The sequence below is a fragment of the Hyperolius riggenbachi genome, chromosome 2 (genome assembly GCF_040937935.1).
Source record: "Hyperolius riggenbachi isolate aHypRig1 chromosome 2, aHypRig1.pri, whole genome shotgun sequence".
NCBI lineage: Eukaryota > Metazoa > Chordata > Amphibia > Anura > Hyperoliidae > Hyperolius > Hyperolius riggenbachi.
In genome coordinates, this window is record NC_090647.1 from 465,530,017 (window position 1) to 465,552,052 (window position 22,036).

The window sequence follows — 22,036 nt, forward strand, 5'->3', positions numbered from 1 at the left end:
CGCGCATGAATCCGCTTGCAAACCGCTCAGACAAAACGCTAGCGGTTGCGTTTAGCGTTTGCGGTTTGCAGTGGGTTCCAGGCCTTATTCTTTATAAAGATATTCCCTAAAAGTATTTAAACAATGATGCTGGCCAGCTTCCCTGCTCCCTACACAGTTTTTTTGGCTGTTGGACAGAGCAACTGCCATTCACTAAGTGCTTTTGAAAATATATATATTCCTGAGAATCCACTATAAAGAGATGGACTAGTCCAAAAACTGTCACTTCTGTCAGATTTCTACTGCCTACTGTAAGTGACAGCAACATAGGGGAAAAGTAATGTATGGCTCATTTTACTCTGGAAAAAATGTACTTATTTGTATATGTTTGCACACATTTTAAAATTTTACAGTTGTTCGCTGTAGTGCCCCTTTAATCACTGCCTGAGTGCCTTGACTACATATTTAAAATTGTCCGATCAGTATTATTTATTTTTTTACACAGCAACTAAATGATGGTTAAACCCTGACAGTGGAGTATGATTGCAGTCGGGAAGCATACATTTGAAAAATCTTTGCACTAACTTAGGTGTGGCGTTAAAGGAAAAAAGAAAACCCGGTAAGCAATCTTATTGCGGTAGAAGAATATCGGTAGACTTACAGATATTCTACAACCTGATTGATGTAGTGAAATATAACTAATAACCCCCCCCCCCCCACCCGCCAACTAATTAGCCATCAGGAGAACAAAGGGGTGATTTGCATATTCAGCAGTGATGCATTATGGGTCACCTCTCAGAGCTTACTCCAACCTGCATAATCACAAATACCTTCTGTTTTAAAGAGAACCTGAGGTGTATTTAAAGAATGTTATCTGCATACAGAGGCTGGATCTGCCTATACAGCCCAGCCTCTGTTGCTATCCCAAACCCCCCTAAGGTCCCCCTGCACTCTGCAATCCCCCATAAATCACAGCCGTGCTGTGAGGCTGTGTTTACATCTGTAGTGTCAGTCTCCGCTGCTCCTCCGCCTCCTGCATAGCTCCGGTCCCTGCCCCCGTCCCTTCCCTCCAATCAGCAGGGAGGGAAGGGATGCAGGCGGGGACTGGAGTTCTGCAGGAGGCGGGGAGAGCAGCAGACTGACACTATAGAGATAAACACAGCCAGCTCTGACAAGCTGTTTGTCAGCAGCGTGGCTGTGATTTATGAGGGATTGCAAAGTGCAGGGGGACCTTAGGGGGGTTTGGGATAGCAACAGAGGCTGGGCTGTATAGGCAGATCCAGCCTCTGTATGCAGATAACATTCTTCAAACCCACCTCGGGTTCTCTTTAAGAAGGCAAATTTCTGTTTTGCACAGGAATATCAGACACTGCATAGAAAACAAAGTGCAACACTCCCACAAATGTGTTGCCCCATTCAGCTTAATAAATGGGGTCAGTGCGTCAATTGAAGATATCGCAGCTGGCTGTGGATTGCTACACAACACAGTACCACATGCTTCCCCTAGTGTGAAGAAAGTGTAACATGTCCTGTTCCAGCAAAAAAAACAGACTACAGTGGAATCTTGGTTTGCAAGCATAATTCGTTCCCGGAAACATGCTTGTAATCCAAAGCATTCTTATCAAAACAAACTTTCCCATAAGGATAATGGAAACTCAGATGATTCGTTCCACAATCCAAAAACATTTACAGAAAAATGAATACAAAGTAAAATGTAAAAAAGATTTTCATTATAACATACAGAATCTTTGCTATCTGTTGGCTCACTCCAACTTTTGTGTGGGCTTTAACAAGGAATTTATGCAATGACATTTGAGAATTTCAAGGAAATGTGACATTGTATAGTAACTACACTATATATAATCCTGCTGCGTCAAAGAGAGAAGAACCATCAGCTCAGTTGTGATAACGACGCGGGTATACGTTCTTTGCTTGTATATCAAGACGTTGCTTGTTAATCAAGTCAAAAAGTCATAAAAATATTTGCTTGACTTGCACAGAGCTCTTAAAGAGAAACTGTAACCAAGAATTGAACTTCATCCCAATCAGTAGTCGATACCCCCTTTCCCATGAGATATCTATTCCTTTTCACGAACGGATCATCAGGGGGGCTCTGTATGGCTGATATTGTGGGGAAATCCCTCCCACAGTGTGATGTCAGGACCATGGTTCTGACATCACACTGTGAGAGCCTTGTTGCATTGTGGGTAATAACAGCTGTTTACAGCTGTTTCCAACTGTCAAAAAGGAAGCAGTATCTCCTTCCACTGACATCACCTGCCAGCAGTAAAATTGTCACCATGTGATAAATGTCAGAATGTAAATCAGGGAGAGGAAAGATTTTACAATGGGCAAACACTGACTAAATCATGTATGCATAATTATTGTAAAAATGAAGCACTTTTTTACTACATTATTTTCACTGGAGTTCCTCTTTAAACAAAGGTACTTGCAATCGAAGCTTTTACTTTACTGCATATGCAAAACCGGAAGTATGGTTATTATACTACTAACTTTACCATTTTTATATAAAAGTGCCAACATATATGGCCTATTGCACAACAAATTAGTAAGAGGTGTAGATTATGAATGCTAGAAACATAATCATATGTTCTATTAGGGTTACAGATTACCCAGCAAGGTCATGGCAAACCAAAACTCTTAGGAGTATGTAAGGGGCTACAAAGGACCAAAAAACCCTCTTACTAAAATGTCAGGCAAAAAAAAAAAGTTACCCTTCTTAAAACAGAAGGTATTTGCGAATATTCATATTGGAGTGAGCATATGTCTCCCATGATGCTTCACTGCTGAATATGCAAATCCTCCTTTGTTGTTCCAGTAAGCTAAACACACCTCCAAAACCTCTGGAATGCTTGTTAATTGTACAGAGCCACAATAGTTTAACATGCATACAGACTGTTTCAAGTCTTACCACATAGAGCCACATTTATCCATGCCATGCACTGATGAGGATCAACCAATCTGAAACAGTCTGTATACATGTTGGATTATTGTACCTCTGTACAATTAACAACAGGGCTGTGGAGTCGGTACAAAAATCATTTGACACCGACACCACAGGTTAGGATTCCACCGACTCCTCTAATTTGCATATTACAATCTTGTTGATTGAAAGCATGTAATATAAAATGCAGCTCTTAACTGCCAACGCTTTTAAACACATTTTAAAAAACAACTGAACAGAGAGGGATATGGAGGCTGCCATATTTATTCCCTTTTAAACAATACCAGTTACCTGGCTATCCATCTGATCTTCTGCCTCTAATACTTTTAGTCATAGACTTAAGCCTTGCTCACATTATACGCGCTTCCGTGCGCATTTGGAAGAACGCATGACGTGGTAACATGCAAGAATGGCCGAAGGGTATAGATCTTCTGCGGTTCACATTAAATGCACTGCGCAGCAGTATGATGTGCTATGATGTGCTTGCGTACTGCTGCATGCGTTCTGCCCGCAAGCGCAGAGCTGACCCATGCACTGTCATGGATGGGATCAGCAGTGCAGCGGGTAGCAGCGCAGATGGTGTGCGATTGTACGCGTTGTGTTCCGATAGCACGGCCATCTGCACTGCATAGATGTGAACGAGGCCTAAAACTAGTCTTTAGTAAGAGTACTTGTAGTAGGTACAGACAGGAACAAATAACATCAATCAGGTCCTAGGCAATGTAACTGTGGGTACATGTATGTGATGAGTGATGTGCAGGTACTCTGCAGGAGAATGAGGCAATTCTTCCTCTATTACACATTCTTCATGTACAATCTGAACCAGGTTTATGGGTGACAGACAACACCTCTGTCTTCAATGTGCACAACATTCTCAGTGGATTCCCTACAGCTCGGTGGAAAGTGCATATATACAGTAGTATAGTGCTACTGTGTAACTTGAGACAGGTGAACATTTTATACATACCTGTGGCTTTCTCCAGCCCCCTTAAGGCTAATCAGTCCCTCGCTGTCCACCTTCAGCACCTGGATCTTCTGCTATGGGTCCAAGTACTTGAGCCAGTCGGGTGTAGTGCGCATGCACACACTCCGCCGCTGGGAGCATACTACACCTGCGCATCACTATTGTGCAGATGCAGAACGCTCCTGGCTGTGGAAACGCACGTGGCCGGACTGCGCTGACTGGCTGAATTACCAGGAGTCAAAGCAAAAGATCCAGGTGGTGGAGGACAGCGAGGGACTGATTAGCCTGAACGGGGCTGGAGGAAGCCCCAGGTATGTGTAAAACATTTCTTTTCAACAGTCTCAGGTACCCTTTAATTCATAGTCACCAAACCAAATTTTAACAACATATCAAATGATTTGATTTCATGAGCAAAAGGAGTGCATAAATTTGCATAAACCAGCATCAATGCAGAATTATTTGCATTTCATTGACCATCTCTATTAGTGACACAGTTAGACATCAGGCTTTATACTTACAGCATAGATGTTATTTAGTATACATAAGAGATTCCTGTGTACACATCATATATACAGTCACAATCAGATGTGTATATCTGACTTTAAAAATACGGGGACTGCTTTATTGAAGCAGCACAAATAACTATTTTTGATTGGTTTACTTCATATTTGTGGGCCAAGCACAGCTATTACTGCATATATAATTTATGATGACTTTTACCTGAGAAATAGAACATTTTATCATATTTTCTATTTTAATGACAATTTAAATTCATTAGGCGTCAGAATCGGTGCATTTTTTCCCCAACTGACTCCAGGCACCCAAAAATTGCTCCGACTCCAACTCCACAGCCCTGATTGACAAAATGACATATTATTGCATTCCAGCGGTTCTGGAGGTGTGATTAGCTTACAGGGACAACAAAGGATGATTTGCATAATCAACAGTGAAGCATCTTGGAAGACATCATATGCTGGGTAATTTGTAACTCTGCTTCAAATCCTACCCCATAGAGCCACATCAATCCATGCCATGCACTGATAAGGATCAACCAATCTGAAACAGTCTGTATGCTTGTTGGACTATTGTGGCTCTGTACAATTAACAAGCTGACACATCATTGCATTCCAGCAGTTCTGGAGGTGTGGTTAGCTATCAGGGACAACAAAGGATGATTTGCATATTCAGCAGTGAAGCATCATGGGAGACATCATATGCTCACTCCAATCTGAATTATCACAAATACCTTCTGTTTTAACCCCCTTGGCGGTATGAAAAATACCGCCAGGGGGAAGCGCAGCAGTTTTTAAAAAAAAAAATTTTTTTTTTAATCATGTAGCGAGCCGAGGGCTCGCTACATGATAGCCGCTGCTCAGCGGCATCCCCCCGCCCGCTTCGATCGCCTTCGGCGATCACCGATCAGGAAATCCCGTTCAAAGAACGGGATTTCCTGGAGGGCTTCCCCCGTCGCCGTGGCGACGGGGCGGGATGACGTCACCGACGCCAGCGACGTCGGGACGTCATTGGGAGACCCGATCCACCCCTCGGCGCTGCCTGGCACTGATTGGCCAGGCAGCGCTCGGGGTCTGGGGGGGGGCCGCGCGCCGCACCGGATAGCGGCGATCGGGCGCGCGGCGGCGGCGATCGGGGTGCTGGCGCAGCTAGCAAAGTGCTAGCTGCGTCCAGCAAAAAAAAAATTATGTAAATCGGCCCAGCAGGGCCTGAGCGGCACCCTCCGGCGGCTTACCCCGTGTCACACACGGGGTTACTGCCAAGGAGGTTAAAGAAAACCTGTAACATCAAAAAGTTCCCCTGAGGGTACTCAACTCGGGAGGGGGAAGCCTCAGGGTCCCAATGAGGCTTCCCACGCTGTCCTCCGTCCCTCGGGGGTCTCGCTGCAGCCCTCCGAACAGCGGCGATGTAAATATTTACCTTCCCGGATCCTGCGCAGGCGCTGTGGCGGCTCTCGGCTCCGAAATAGGCGGAAATACCCGATCGCCGCCGGGTCTGCTCTACTGCGCAGGCACAAGTCTCCGGCGCCTGCACAGTAGAGCGGACCTGACTGAGATAGGGTATTTCCATCTACTTCGAAACCGAAAGAAACAACAGCGCCCCCGCTCGAGCCTGGAAAGGTAAATATTGAACAAGCTGACGGATTTGTCGGGCAGCTGTTCGGAGGGCTGCAGCGAGACCCCCGTGGGACAGAAGACAGCGTGGGAAGCCTCTTCGGGACCCTGAGGCTTCCCCCTCCCGAGGTGAGTACCCCCCAGGGGAACTATTTGATGTTACAGAGTCTCTCTAAGGCCTGGTGCACACCAGAGGAGTTTTTCTGAGAGTTTTGAGTTTTTAAATCTGCTGCTAATGTTATCCTATGTGTCTGTGCACACTGGAGCAATGAGGTTTTGTAAAAAAACCCATAGCATTACATTGGGAAGAGCTTTTAGAGGTTTCAAAAGCTTTTCCCAATGTAATGCTATGGGGTTTTTTACAAAACCTCATTGCTCCAGTGTGCACAGACACATAGGATAACATTAGCAGCAGATTTAAAAACTCAGAACTCTCAGAAAAACTCCTCTAGTGTGTTCCAGACCTAAGAAGGAAAACTTTTGTAATGTTCTATTAGGCTTACCTCTAAGTATAATATTAACACTCCCCTTACTCCTCATAATAACTTCAGTTACTGAGAAGAAATATCCAGTGTGCATATATTTACGGCTAAACCGATTGCGGCGATTTCACTGCAATTCTAATGGCAGTCAAAGGGAGTGCTTCTTCCAAAAAGCAGTGCGGACGGATCGCAATGTGCTCAGCAGTGTAGCTCAGCCAGACATGAGGACTCCTTCCTTGATAAAGGGAACATGCGCTTGTGCAAATAACAGTGCATTTATTTGTGGTATGTGAAGAAATTACCGTACTACTGTAGTAATATATAGGTACATAGTAGTGCATAGGACATTCTATAATTTGTCCTAGATTATACATCTTGTATAGATTGCATTTCCATAACTTTATGCATGACAAAGACTTCTGATCAGCACTGATCCTAAGAACTAATATTTTGATTAGCACAATATACAGCAGCAGTATGCAGGCGAGTACAGAAAGTTGCTGAGAGAGATATAAATAGAACAGTCTGTTCTAAAGAAAAGATGGAGAGGATAACCAGTATCCTTCAAGAAGCTGTTGCAACTCCAGACAGAATTACAACATGTGGCATTGGTCATTTTTCTTTTTAGGAGAGATTCATTCTGAGGCTGTTGTCCTCATGCCACAATAATACGATACATTATAGTGAATCCCCTGATATAGAACAAGGATGCAGAGTGAATAAAAAAAAAAAAAGTGAGCACAGCCCTTGGGCCTGGAACACACAAGGAATCGCTGCAGGACTCAAACTGCCGCCGTGCTTTGTACAGCGATTCCTCGTGCTCGCAATTACCCGACGCTGTGAAGTTCTGTACAGTACTTCGGGTTAGTGATGTGTGGTTTTTATTTTGTAAAAAAACTTTATCATGCATCCAACTTCCGTCCGTAGTCCCACCCCCTAAAGTAAGAGGTGATAGATGCGTCCCTATGAATAATCAGAGAAGCGCCTGTAACCTCTTCCTTTATGGGGGGTGGGGCTATGGATGGAAGCAGGAAATACAGAAACCCAGTAAGTACAATAAAATGTATTAAAGCGTAATCACTCGGCCCCTCAAAGTGTTGCAAAATCACTTTGAGAAGCGATGCAGTGAGTGCAAACATGCTTAAAATGCTACATGTCCTGCGATTGCAATTACCCCTAATTGCACGAATGAGTTACCTCCCACTCACTATTATTGGCAAAGCATTTTTGGTAATCGCCAGTGATCCCAAAATGCTGCCAAGATCGCCCTAGTAAGTTCCAAGTCTACAAGCAGAGCTTTTCCAAGCCTCTTGTAAGTGATTGGATTTAAAAAGATCTTGCTAACATAATGCTATGGGTGCGATCCCACTTGAGGGATGAGATTTTTTTTTGCAAAAATCCCCCAAGCATTACATTAGTAAGAGCTTTTCAAATCACAAGCGCTTAGAAAATCTGCTAGTGGGTCCCAGGCCTAAGGGCCCATTCACACTTAAAAGTGCAAAGCGGTAGCACTTAGCGATTATTAACCACCTTAGCGGTATGGACGAGCTCAGCTCGTCCATTACCGCCAGAGGGTGCCGCTCAGGCCCTGCTGGGCCGATTTTGATGAAATAAAAAGCAGCACACACAGCCGGCACTTTGCCAGCCGCGTGTGCTGCCTGATCGCCGCCGCTCTGCGGCGATCCGCCGCGAGCAGCGGCGAAAGAGGGTCCCCCCAGCCGCCCGAGCCCTGCACAGCCGGAACAAATAGTTCCGGCCAGCGCTAAGGGCTGGATCGGAGGCAGCTGACGTCAGGACGTCCATGACGTCACTCCGCTGGTCACCATGGCGACGAGGAAAGCCAAACAAGGAAGGCTGCTCATTGCAGCCTTCCTTGTTAGTTCTGCTTGCCGGAGGCGATCGGAAGAACGCCTCCGGAGCGCCCTCTAGTGGGCTTTCATGCAGCCAACTTTCAGTTGGCTGCATGAAATATTTTTTTTTAATTAAAAAAAAAAAAAAACCTCCCGCAGCCGCCCTGGCGATCTCAATAGAACGCCAGGGTGGTTAAGCACTTGGCTTTATTAAGCACTGTACCGCAATCGCTCCAGAATCGCAGCAAAATTCTGCAGGTAACGTTTTGCGACTGCCGCTAATCGCCCACTATCGGCGCCAGTCGTGCCAGTGAGATAACTGAAATAGGGTTAGAACAGCATGAGCGCTTTAAAAAAACACTATCGCTTCAACGATTAGTGGGAATCGCCTTAATGAGAATGGGTCCTCAGTGAATAATGTCAAAATTCTACCTAATTAAACATTTTCCTTCCTCGGTTTCATGTAACTTAGTTAGTAAGTAAGTTTTACAAGGTCTCAGGTGTGAATGAGGAGCAAGTGTGTCACATTTGGTTTTAGCGTTCGCACACATACAAATAGAAAGGGGTCAGTGTAGCCTCAGGCTATAACGGGTGCAGGAGGGAGGGGTCAGTGTGGTTTGATAAGGTATATGTATAAAAAGTATAATAAATGTTCAAAAATATAGTACAATGCAGTCTGAGGATGTAAATGTACAGGAGGCAGTTTATCAATGCAGTCTGGTGATATTTATGTGGCTGGAAAGTGTAATGGTTAAGGGCTCTGCCTCTGACACAGGAGACCTGGGTTCAAATCTCGGCTCTGCCTGTTCAGTAAGCCAGCACCTATTTCAGTAAGGAGTTCCTTGGGCAAGTCTCCTTAACACTGCTACTGCCTACTGAGTGCGCTCTAGTGGCTGCCTCACAAGCGCTTTGAGTCCGACAGGAGAAAGGCGCTATACAAATACTGCCATTATTATGTACAGGAGGCAGTATTTCAGTGTGGCTGGGGGATGTATGTGTACAGGAGGCAGTATATCAGTATGACTGGGGGAAGTATGTGTACAGGTGGCAGTATATCAGTATGACTGGGGGATGTATGTGTACAGGAGGCAGTATATCAGTATGACTGGGGGATGTATGTGTACAGGAGGCAGTATATCAGTATGACTGGGGGATGTATGTGTACAGGAGGCAGTATATCAGTATGACTGGGGGAAGTATGTGTACAGGTGGCAGTATATCAGTATGACTGGGGGATGTATGTGTACAGGAGGCAGTATATCAGTATGACTGGGGGATGTATGTGTACAGGAGGCAGTATATCAGTATGACTGGGGGATGTATGTGTACAGGTGGCAGTATATCAGTATGACTGGGGGATGTATGTGTACAGGAGGCAGTATATCAGTATGACTGGGGGAAGTATGTGTACAGGTGGCAGTATATCAGTATGACTGGGGGATGTATGTGTACAGGAGGCAGTATATCAGTATGACTGGGGGATGTATGTGTACAGGAGGCAGTATATCAGTATGACTGGGGGATGTATGTGTACAGGAGGCAGTATATCAGTGAGGCTGGGGGATGTATGTGTCCAGGGGCAGTATCTCAGTGTGGCTGGGGAATGTATGTGTACAGGGGCAGTATCTCAGTGTGGCTGGGGGATGTATGTGTACAGGAGGCAGTATATCAGTATGACTGGGGGATGTATGTGTACAGGAGGCAGTATATCAGTATGACTGGGGGATGTATGTGTACAGGAGGCAGTATATCAGTATGACTGGGGGATGTATGTGTACAGGAGGCAGTATATCAGTATGACTGGGGGATGTATGTGTACAGGAGGCAGTATATCAGTATGACTGGGGGATGTATGTGTACAGGAGGCAGTATATCAGTATGACTGGGGGATGTATGTGTACAGGAGGCAGTATATCAGTGAGGCTGGGGGATGTATGTGTACAGGGGCAGTATCTCAGTGTGGCTGGGGGATGTATGTGTACAGGGGCAGTATCTCAGTGTGGCTGGGGGATGTATGTGTACAGGAGGCAGTATATCAGTATGACTGGGGGATGTAAGTGTACAGGAGGCAGTATATCAGTATAACTGGGGGATGTATGTGTACAGGAGGCAGTATATCAGTAGGACTGGGGTATGTATGTGTACAGGAGGCTGTATATTAAGTGTGGTTGAAGGATGTATGTGTACAGGGGCAGTATCTCAGTGTGGCTGGGGGATGTATGTGTACAGGGGCAGTATCTCAGTGTGGCTGGGGGATGTAGGTGTACAGGAGGCAGTATATCAGTATGACTGGGGGATGTATGTGTACAGGAGGCAGTATATCAGTATAACTGGGGGATGTATGTGTACAGGAGGCAGTATATCAGTGAGGCTGGGGGATGTATGTGTACAGGAGGCTGTATATTAAGTGTGGTTGAAGGATGTATGTGTACAGGGGCAGTATCTCAGTGTGGCTGGGGGATGTATGTGTACAGGGGCAGTATCTCAGTGTGGCTGATGGATGTAGGTGTACAGGAGGCAGTATATCAGTATGACTCGGGGATGTACAGTGGAGGAAATAATTATTTGACCCCTCACTGATTTTGTAAGTTTGTCCAATGACAAAGAAGTGAAAAGTCTCAGAACAGTATCATTTCAATGGTAGGTTTATTTTAACAGTGGCAGATAGCACATCAAAAGGAAAATAAAAAAAATAACCTTAAATAAAAGATAGCAACTGATTTGCATTTCATTGAGTGAAATAAGTTTTTGAACCCCTACCAACCATTAAGAGTTCTGGCTCCCACAGAGTGGTTAGACACTTCTACTCAATTAGTCACCCTCATTAAGGACACCTGTCTTAACTAGTCACCTGTATAAAAGACACCTGTCCACAGAATCAATCAATCAAGCAGACTCCAAACTCTCCAACATGGTAAAGACCAAAGAGCTGTCCAAGGATGTCAGAGACAAAATTGTAGACCTGCACAAGGCTGGAATGGGCTACAAAACCATTAGCAAGAAGCTGGGAGAGAAGGTGACAACTGTTGGTGCGACTGTTCGAAAATGGAAGGAGCACAAAATGACCATCAATCGACCTCGCTCTGGGGCTCCACGCAAGATCTCACCTACACCGCAATGGATTAAAATCCCGCAGGGCTCGCAAGGTCCCCCTGCTCAAGAAGGCACATGTGCAGGCCCGTCTGAAGTTTGCCAATGAACACCTGAATGATTCTGTGAGTGACTGGGAGAAGGTGCTGTGGTCTGATGAGACCAAAATAGAGCTCTTTGGCATTAACTCAACTCGCTGTGTTTGGAGGAAGAAAAATGCTGCCTATGACCCCCAAAACACCGTCCCCACCGTCAAGCATGGGGGTGGAAACATTTTGCTTTGGGGGTGTTTTTCTGCTAAGGGCACAGGACAACTTAATCGCATTAACGGGAAAATGGACGGAGCCATGTATCGTGAAATCCTGAAGGACAACCTCCTTCCCTCTGCCAGGAAACTGAAAATGGGTCGTGGATGGGTGTTCCAGCACGACAATGACCCAAAACATACAGCAAAGGCAACAAAGGAGTGGCTTAAGAAGAAGCACATTAAGGTCATGGACTGGCCTAGTCAGTCTCCGGACCTTAATCCAATAGAAAACCTATGGAGGGAGCTCAAGCTCAGAGTTGCACATAGACAACCTCGAAACCTTAGGGATTTAGAGATGATCTGCAAAGAGGAGTGGACCAACATTCCTCCTAAAATGTGTGCAAACTTGGTCATCAATTACAAGAAACGTTTGACCTCTGTGCTTGCAAACAAGGGTTTTTCCACTAAGTATTAAGTCTTTTATTGTTAGAGGGTTCAAAAACTTATTTCACTCAATGAAATGCAAATCAGTTGCTATCTTTTATTTAAGGTTATTTTTTCGATTTTCCTTTTGATGTGCTATCTGCCACTGTTAAAATAAACCTACCATTGAAATGATACTGTTCTGAGACCAGTGTTCTCCCCAGGCTCTTTTAGCCGGGTGCTCCACCCGGCTAGATTTTGTGACCACCCGGCTGTCATCGGTTCAGCTCCTCACATCCTCCTATGCTGTAAGCAGAGTTGCCCTGCATTTTCAACTCGCCCCACCCGGCTACTTTTTCATGCCACCCGGCTACTTTTTCATGCCACCCGGCTGGAAACAAATTCTGGGGAGAACACTGGAGACTTTTCATTTCTTTGTCATTGGACAAACTTACAAAATCAGTGAGGGGTCAAATAATTATTTCCTCCACTGTATGTGTACAGGAGGCAGTATATCAGTATGACTGGGGGATGTATGTGTACAGGAGGCAGTATATCAGTATGACTGGGGGATGTATGTGTACAGGAGGCAGTATATCAGTATGACTGGGGGATGTATGTGTACAGGAGGCAGTATATCAGTGTGGCTGGGCTGTGTACGTGTACAGGAGGCTGTATATCAGTGTGGCTGGGGGATGTATGTGTACAGGAGGCTGTATATCAGTGTGGCTGGGGAGTGTATGTGTACAGGAGGCTGTATATCAGTGTGGCTGGGGGATGTATGTGTACAGGAGGCAGTATATCAGTATGACTGGGGGATGTATGTGTACAGGAGGCAGTATATCAGTGTGGCTGGGCTGTGTACGTGTACAGGAGGCTGTATATCAGTGTGGCTGGGGGATGTATGTGTACAGGAGGCTGTATATCAGTGTGGCTGGGGAGTGTATGTGTACAGGAGGCTGTATATCAGTGTGGCTGGGGGATGTATGTGTACAGGAGGCTGTATATCAGTGTGGCTGGGGGATGTATGTGTACAGGAGGCTGTATATCAGTGTGGCTGGAGGATGTATGTGTACAGGAGGCTGTATATCAGTGTGGTTGGGGGATGTATGTGTACAGGAGGCTGTATATCAGTGTGGCTGGGGGATCTATGTGTACAGGAGGCTGTATATCAGTGTGGCTGGGGGATGCATGTGTACAGGAGGCTGTATATCAGTGTGGCTGGGGGATGCATGTGTACAGGAGGCTGTACATCAGTGTGGCTGGGGGATGTATGTGTACAGGAGGCTGTATATCAGTGTGGCTGGGGGATGTATGTGTACAGGAGGCTGTACATCAGTGTGGCTGGGGGATGTATGTGTACAGGAGGCTGTACATCAGTGTGGCTGGGGGATGTATGTGTACAGGAGGCTGTACATCAGTGTGGCTGGGGGATGTATGTGTACAGGAGGCTGTATATCAGTGTGGCTGGGGGATGTATGTGTACAGGAGGCTGTATATCAGTGTGGCTGGGGGATGTATGTGTACAGGAGGCTGTATATCAGTGGCTGGGGGATGTATGTGTACAGGAGGCAGTATATCAGTGTGGCTGGGGAATGTATGTGTACAGGAGGCAGTATATCAGTGTGGCTGGGGGATGTATGTGTACAGGAGGCAGTATATCAGTGTGGCTGGGGGATGTATGTGTACAGGAGGCTGTATATCAGTGTGGCTGGGGGAAGTATGTGTACAGGTGGCAGTATAACAGTGTGGCTGGGGGATGTATGTGTACAGGAGGCAGTATATCAGTGTGACTGGGGGATGTATGTGTACAGGAGGCAGTATATCAGTGTGGCTGGGGGGGATGTATGTGTACAAGTGGCAGTACATAAGTGTGGCTGGGGGATGTATGTATACAGGAGGCTGTATATCAGTGTGGCTGGGGGATGTATGTGTACAGGTGGCAGTATATCAGTGTGGCTGGGGGATGTATGTGTACAGGTGGCAGTATATCAGTGTGGCTGGGGGATGTATGTGTACAGGTGGCAGTATATCAGTGTGGCTGGGGGATGTATCTGTACAGGTGGCAGTATATCAGTGTGGCTGGGGGATGTATGTGTACAGGAGGCAGTATATCAGTGTAGCTGGGGGATGTATGTGTACAGGGGGCAGTATATCAGTGTGGCTGGGGGATGTATGTGTACAGGAGGCTGTATATCAGTGTGGCTGGGGAATGTATGTGTACAGGTGGCAGTATATCAGAGTGGCTGGGGGGTGTATGTGTACAGGAGGCAGTATGTCAGTGTGGCTGGGGGATGTATGTGTACAGGTGGCAGTATATCAGTGTAGCTGGGGGATGTATGTGTACAGGAGGCAGAATATTATTGTGGAGTAAGGAAATATGTGTACAGGTGGCAGTATATAAGTGTGGCTGGGGAATGTATGTGTACAAAAGGCAGCATATCAGTGTGACTGGGGGATGTGTGTGTACAGAAGACAATATATTAGGTTGGTCTATTGGGAAGTATGTGTACAGGAGGCTGTATATCAGTGTGGCTGAAGGATGAATGTGTACAGGAGGCTGTATTTCAGTGTGGCTGGGGGATGTATGTGTACAGGAGGCTGTATATCAGTGTGGCTGGCGGATGTATGTGTACAGGAGGCAGTATATCAGTGTGGCTGGGGGATGTATGTGTACAGGAGGCAGTATATCAGTGTGGCTGGGGGATGTATGTGTACAGGAGGCAGTATATCAGTGTGGCTGGGGGATGTATGTGTACAGGAGGCTGTATATCAGTGTGGCTGGGGGAAGTATGTGTACAGGTGGCAGTATAATAGTGTGGCTGGGTGATGTATGTGTACAGGGGGCAGTATATCAGTGTGACTGGGGGATGTATGTGTACAGGAGGCAGTATATCAGTGTGGCTGGGGGGATGTATGTGTACAAGTGGCAGTACATAAGTGTGGCTGGGGGATGTATGTGTACAGGAGGCTGTATATCAGTGTGGCTGGGGGATGTATGTGTACAGGTGGCAGTATATCAGTGTGGCTGGGGGATGTATCTGTACAGGTGGCAGTACAGGTGGCAGTATATCAGTGTGGCTGGGGGATGTATGTGTACAGGAGGCAGTATATCAGTGTAGCTGGGGGATGTATGTGTACAGGGGGCAGTATATCAGTGTGACTGGGGGATGTATGTGTACAGGAGGCTGTATATCAGTGTGGCTGGGGAATGTATGTGTACAGGTGGCAGTATATCAGAGTGGCTGGGGGGTGTATGTGTACAGGAGGCAGTATGTCAGTGTGGCTGGGGGATGTATGTGTACAGGTGGCAGTATATAAGTGTGGCTGGAGAATGTATGTGTACAGAAGGCAGTATATCAGTGTGACTGGGGGATGTATGTGTACAGGAGGCTGTACATCAGTGTGGCTGGGTGATGTATGTGTACAGGAGGCAGAATATTATTGTGGAGTAAGGAAATGTGTACAGGTGGCAGTATATAAGTGTGGCTGGGGAATGTATGTGTACAAAAGGCAGCATATCAGTGTGACTGGGGGATGTGTGTGTACAGAAGACAGTATATTAGGTTGGTCTATTGGGAAGTATGTGTACAGGAGGCTGTATATCAGTGTGGCTGAGGGATGTATGTGTACAGGAGGCTGTATTTCAGTGTGGCTGGGGGATGTATGTGTACAGGAGGCTGTATATCAGTGTGGCTGGCGGATGTATGTGTACAGAAGGCTGTATATCAGTGTGGCTGGGGGATGTATGTGTACAGGAGGCTGTATATCAGTGTGGCTGGGGGATGTATGTGTAAAGGAGGCTGTATATCAGTGTGGCTGGGGGATGTATGTGTACAGGAGGCTGTATATCAGTGGCTGGGAGATGTATGTGTACAGGAGGCAGTATATCAGTGTGGCTGGGGGATGTATGTGTACAGGTGGCAGTAGATAAGTGTGGCTGGGGGATGTATGTGTACAGGAGGCAGTATATCAGTGTGGCTGGGGGATGTATGTGTACAGGTGGCAGTTTATCAGTGTGGCTGGGGGATGTATGTGTACAGGAGGCTGTATATCAGTGTGGCTGGGGAATGTATGTGTACAGGTGGCAGTATATCAGTGTGGCTGGGGGAAGTATGTGTACAGGTGGCAGTATATCAGTGTGGCTGGGTGATGTATGTGTTCAGGGGGCAGTATATCAGTGTGACTGGGGGATGTATGTGTACAGGAGGCAGTATATCAGTGTGACTGGGGGATGTATGTGTACAGGAGGCAGGACATTATTGTGACTGGGGGATGTATGTGTACAGGAGGCAGGACATTATTGTGGAGTAAGGAAGTATGTGTACAGGTGGCAGTATATCAGTGTGGCTGGGGGATGTATGTGTATAGGTGGCAGTATATCAGTGTAGCTGGGGGATGTATGTGTACAGGAGGCAGAATATTATTGTGGAGTAAGGAAGTATGTGTACAGGTGGCAGTATATCAGTGTGGCTGGGGGATGTATGTGTAAAGGAGGCAGTGTTTTAGTGTGGTGTAAGGAAGTATGTGTACAGGGGACAGTATATTAGGTTGGTCTATTAGGAAGTATGTGTACAGGGGGAGGGGTTGTCACACACGGGGATCTCCTTTCAGTAAACATTGCCCCCAGTTACAATTAGAACCCCCCTTCCCCCTGGACGGCTGCTCTGCTCACCTCCCTCTGGCACAGGCAGTTCCAGTTCCTGTGAGTATTCTCACTCACTGTCACTCGGGAGCCGTACTCAGCAAAGGCCCGGCGTGATGACGATGCACGCTGATGCGTTCCAAGCCTCACTCTGCCGTCGCCTAGATTCCTGGTTTGCGCATGAGCGTTGTTTTGTTTTTGTCGTGCAGGTATTGGTCACCTTCAGCTCATTTGGTTTCTAAAACCGGCACTCCATAAATAAACTCATACGGTACCAAGTAGGTCATAAGTTAAACGGATTATGCTCCTTTTCGTTGTATACGGAATTGCTTCTCCTAGTTCCACAGCTCTGTACCACAGCCACTGGTTAGCCAGAAGGCAGCTACAGTTAATCAGTTTGCAGTAAAATCTATCATTATGTATTGATATAGTACAGACATCTTCTGCAGCGCTTTATATAATAGTAATGTCTCTACAATGCATCAGTTAAAGTGAACCTGGAGTGGTTTTAAAAGAAAAAAAAACCAAGGTAGAGGTAAGCCTTTGCATAGTCCAGAGGCCTCACACAGAGTACATTTGAAATCGGGGGCAGGTGTTCCAACATTTTTGCATACCCGACAGAATAGCATACAAATGCTACTGAGCATGTGCAAAGTCATGCAGGGCATACATTAACCCCATAATACCCATCAGCAGCATTAACCTTTTCAACCCCAGTTAGCTGCCTGTGTGCTGATGTGCAATCTCCACTATCCAAGTGGACATAGACTTAAAATAAAAAGTTGTCCGAGCGAAGTGAGGACCGAGCCCGCAGCCCAGCGAGCGAAGCGAGCGGGCAAGGGGACACTGATTCTACTAACAAGGGGTATATCACTTTAAATGTATGCTATTCTGTCAATGTATGCTAGCAGGATACAGCGGTATATAGCTGTTCCTGCTTCTGCACAAGTCCGGGCCGATTTAATTACTATTCCCCCTCCAGGCCGACATGGATAGTGAGGGAATGAAATAATTCGTCTTCCAGCGATTGCTGGAGGCCGAATTATTATGTTTTTAAGCAACTTCGGCTCCGTCTTCTGACGGAGCCGACGTTACTCACTGAGTGCTTCAATAGGAATGATTCCCATTGAAGTCTATGGAGGCGCCGGCTGCGCCCAAATCTAGCAGCGCTGAAAAGCACTGCTCCGCACACACAGGAGGTGTTCCGACGAAATAATCTACACGTCGAATCAGCCTACATTCACTATCAAACAAAGCTTTGTATTCACCACCTGCCAGGCGCTTGCTAGTGCTTGGTACAAGGGAAGGAGAGGGGCCCAACCCCCCCCCCCCCACCCCCATGAGTCACATTTATGCACAGCTGCGGGTATCCAGAGGCTTGTGTGATCCTTCTCGAGCCCACTACTGGTCACTTGGACCCTCTTATTCCTGCGGCTGAACTACACAGATGCACTGAGGACCCGCCCCTGCAGAGTAGCACAGAGCTGCTCGTTCATGGACAAAAAAACCCTGCAAGAGCAGCTCTGTGCTACTGCGCAGGCACGGCCAGCATTGCACAGCCTCGCAGGTATATGGACAGGTGCGCAGCTGCGCGTACCTGTTCGACAAACCCTTGTCTAATAGGTTCAGAGGGCCCCAGCACTTCAACGGTGAGCTCAAGGGGGATAGTGGAAGTCTCAGGATTTTCCAGAGGCCTCCCTATACTGAGGTATCTGTTGTCTTTTTTTTTTTTTTTTTTTTTTATAATTTGGACTTTGTGCATCTTAAATCCCACTTAAGCGTCTGCGAACCAAGTCTCCATTTGCTCCTGAGTTATCCCATTTTTAGAGAGAACCTGAGCCTCGAATACTCCAGATCTTTCCAACGCTGTGTTGGATAGTGTAATGGTCCGTGCAGAGTGGCTGGAGGAAGACCCAGACATGTTTAAAACTCTCAGACATCAAGTGCCCGTTCTCACTCAGGCGATTAGCGGGCGTTTACCTTTTTAAAGCGCTAGCACAATGTTAACTAAATGGCAGTGATTTATGATTAGTAGTTTTTCATAATTTTAGAGCAGGTATGTCAAACCGCTCCTACGAGGGCCGAGGTCCTCACACATTTTTGATATAGCTCAAATGAATTGATGGGTCTGAATCAGGAAAGGTGTGGTCCATCAGGTAGAACACATTCCTCTCTTTCGCAGTCCATCCTAAACACTGGCATGGATCTGGCCCTCCAGGCCTGGAGTTCGACACGTGTGTTTTAGAGAGATCGTGATTGCAATGCTAAAAAAAGCGATAATTACAGTCACTCAAAAATCATTTATGCGTTAATCTTGTAAAAATCGTTCCTACAAAACACTATCACTAATCGCTAGCGTTTTGCATTTGCAAGTGTGAATGGGCCCCTACTGTTGCTTCCATGGCAACATCTTATTGTATCTATGGCACCATCTTGGTGTATGTATGGCAGCTCTGCCCCCAAAATGTCATTGTACTCTGAGGCTCTGTTCACATCTAAAATCGCAAAGGCAATTCTTTTGTGATTTTGTGCGCAATTTTTTTTACCGCCTCTCAGGGCTTGCCTGACCGCTGCGGTTTTTTTTAAACTGCTTTTCTAAGGGCTTTTACAGAGCGATTTTTTAATTCACTCCCTGACGCAAGTCAGGTGGTGAACTCTTTGAACCAGAAAATAATAAATACAATGTATTTATTCTTAAACACGTGAACATAATCGCTGCACAAAGCGATTTTTTGAGTGTTTTGCGTTTTTCCTATACCTTCCATTGAGGCAAAATCTGCTCAAAAATGGTACAGGTAGGCATGGGCTCACGAGTACTTACGAGTCCCTAAGGCAGGGCCGGATTTACCGTAAGGCATTGTAGGCACATGCCTACAGGCGCCTGATGATGGAAAGTGCCTCCTTCCCTCCTTCCCTATACAGAATCCTGAGCAAAGTGTAAATGAGAGGATACTCACACGGCTATTGGAATTTCACTGATGAGATCTCCCTCCAGTCAGTGGCACCTCTGGCTACTTAATACTGAGGGTACATAGGTCCATGGAGGGCAGTGTCTAAGGAGCCAGGACATCTATGCCTATAGGCTTTTGTGATGTAAATCCGGGCCTGCCGTAAGGACTCGAATTTGTGATTTAGATGAGGCTTAATTGCCTCAGGTGTACGGCTGGATCTGAAGGGGTTAGTTACCCATAAGTCCATTGTCCTCCCTGCTCTCCAAACAGCTTGAACGTGTCCTATTGGACGCGTTGCAAGCCTCACCACCGCGCACTTAGAAAGTGCACATAGTGAGGCTTGCAACACGTCCAATAGGACGAGTGCAAGCAGTTTGGCGCACAGGGAGGATGACGGACTTATGGGTAACTAACCCCTTCAGATCCAGCCGTACACCTGAGGCAATTAAGCCTCATTTAAATCTAATTTGAGTCCTTAGGGACTCGTAAGTACTTGTGAGCCCATGCCTGGGTACAGGCGCCGCTTTACTGAGCGGATCGGAAACAAACTGCTCAGATGTGAACTCTCTCATAGGGAATCATTGCACAAGAATTTTTAGGGCAATTTTGAAAATCGCCTGTGCTTGAAAAAATGCTAAAAAAAAGCTCTCGATGTGAATGAGCCCTTAACCACTATCAGCACGAGCAGAAGTACTGTATATCTTTGTCCCCTGAGACTTCATCTAACGTCCCAGGTACGTAGATACTTGTCTTATGCTTGCTATGCATGCTGCCTATTGGCTGTTAATGCTCAGATTAGTGAATGGGAATATGAGTTCCCAAAGCCAATTAAAGTGCCCAATTCATGATTGATCACAGCTGTAACCAACAGTAGTGATCATTCATTGAAAGTCTGTAAAAATAAACAAACGTTCCTTTCCTTTTAGCTTCAGATGCTATTATTCAGTGTTCTAAGCAGGAAAAAGACATCTAGTGGCCAAATAGTGTAGTACCTATAAATAACCCATTCATCCCTTTGGTCCCCCCATAGTTACCAAAATAAAGAGAGAAAAAAGAGAGCCAAAGTGATGGTATTTAAAAGAGAATAAATAAATTGTTATGCTAGGGACTTCACTTTTTTTCAGATACCATAAGGGTATATTATTATTATTATTGCAAATTAGGGCTTGTAATTATTTATAGAGTACAATATGCGTAATATGTCGGCGCTATATAAATACTAAATAATAATAATACAATGAGAAAACCAAAAACAAAAAATTTAAAAACTACACCTTTATTTCTAAATAAAATATTTTCATCATACATTATACTAGGAACATCATTTCAGTGTTGTGATAACCAGGACAAATAGGACAAACTATAGTTTTAATTGTGTGGGGGTTTTTTTTTTGTTTTTTTTTTTACCTTATTTTTCCTTTAAAATGCATAGAAAATATTGTAATTACTTTAAAAAAAATGTGCCTATAAAAAGTCTCATTTTTGGCAAAAAAACAAGATATAGATCATTTAGGTATGATAAGTAGTGATAAAGTCACTGGCAAATGAATGGGAGGAGCGCTGAAATGTTAAAATTGCTCTGGTCCAGAAGGGGAACACAACCTGTAGTGGTCATGTGGTCAAAGTATACCCGTGGTGAGAGGTATATGGAGGCTGCCATGTTTATTTTCCTTTTAAGCAATACCAGTTACTTGGATATCCTGCTGATCCGCTGCCTCTAATACTTTTAGCCATAGACCCTGAACAAGAAAGCAGTAGATCAGGTGACTCTGACATTATTGTCAGATCTGACAAGATTAGCTGCATGCTTTTTTCTGGTGTGATTCAGACACTACTTCTGCCAAATAGATCAGCCGGGCTGCCAGGTAACTGGTATTGTTTAAAAGGAAATGCATATGGCAGCCTCCATATTCTTCTCACTGCAGGTTCCCTTTAAGCTATACATTTTCCTGGCTGCTATACTGATGGCATTCTTGCAACTATAGTACTCCTGTAATGAAGTGGGATGCATGCTGCCATTAAATTACTAGGAAAATACATTTTTGATGGGTATTAATTTTACTGTTTTCAGGGTTCTTTATTGTCATAAAAAATAATAAGAAGTAACAATCTCAGACATGGAGTTTGATGCCAGAAAAATGAAAACAAAATGTATTAGAAGTCTATGGAGGCGCCGGCTGCGCCCAAATCTAGCAGCGCTGAAAAGCACTGCTCCGCACACACAGGAGGTGTTCCGACGAAATAATCTACACGTCGAATCAGCCTACATTCACTATCAAACAAAGCTTTGTATTCACCACCTGCCAGGCGCTTG

At 45.6% G+C, this 22,036-nt stretch overlaps 1 protein-coding gene across 3 annotated transcripts in view; it reads right to left on the reverse strand.

Moving 5' to 3' along the window:
- Positions 1–16,887, reverse strand: part of RABGEF1 (RAB guanine nucleotide exchange factor 1) — an 86,363-nt gene extending 69,476 nt beyond the window's left edge. For 2 of the 3 annotated variants that reach the window (XM_068270174.1, XM_068270172.1), the window contains exon 1: positions 16,802–16,878. The gene's annotated coding sequence lies outside the window, so the exon portion shown is untranslated. Of the gene's footprint in view, positions 1–16,801 lie in introns of all 3 variants that reach the window. The other variant, XM_068270173.1, reaches the window with a different exon arrangement.
- Positions 16,888–22,036: the final 5,149 nt, after the last annotated feature.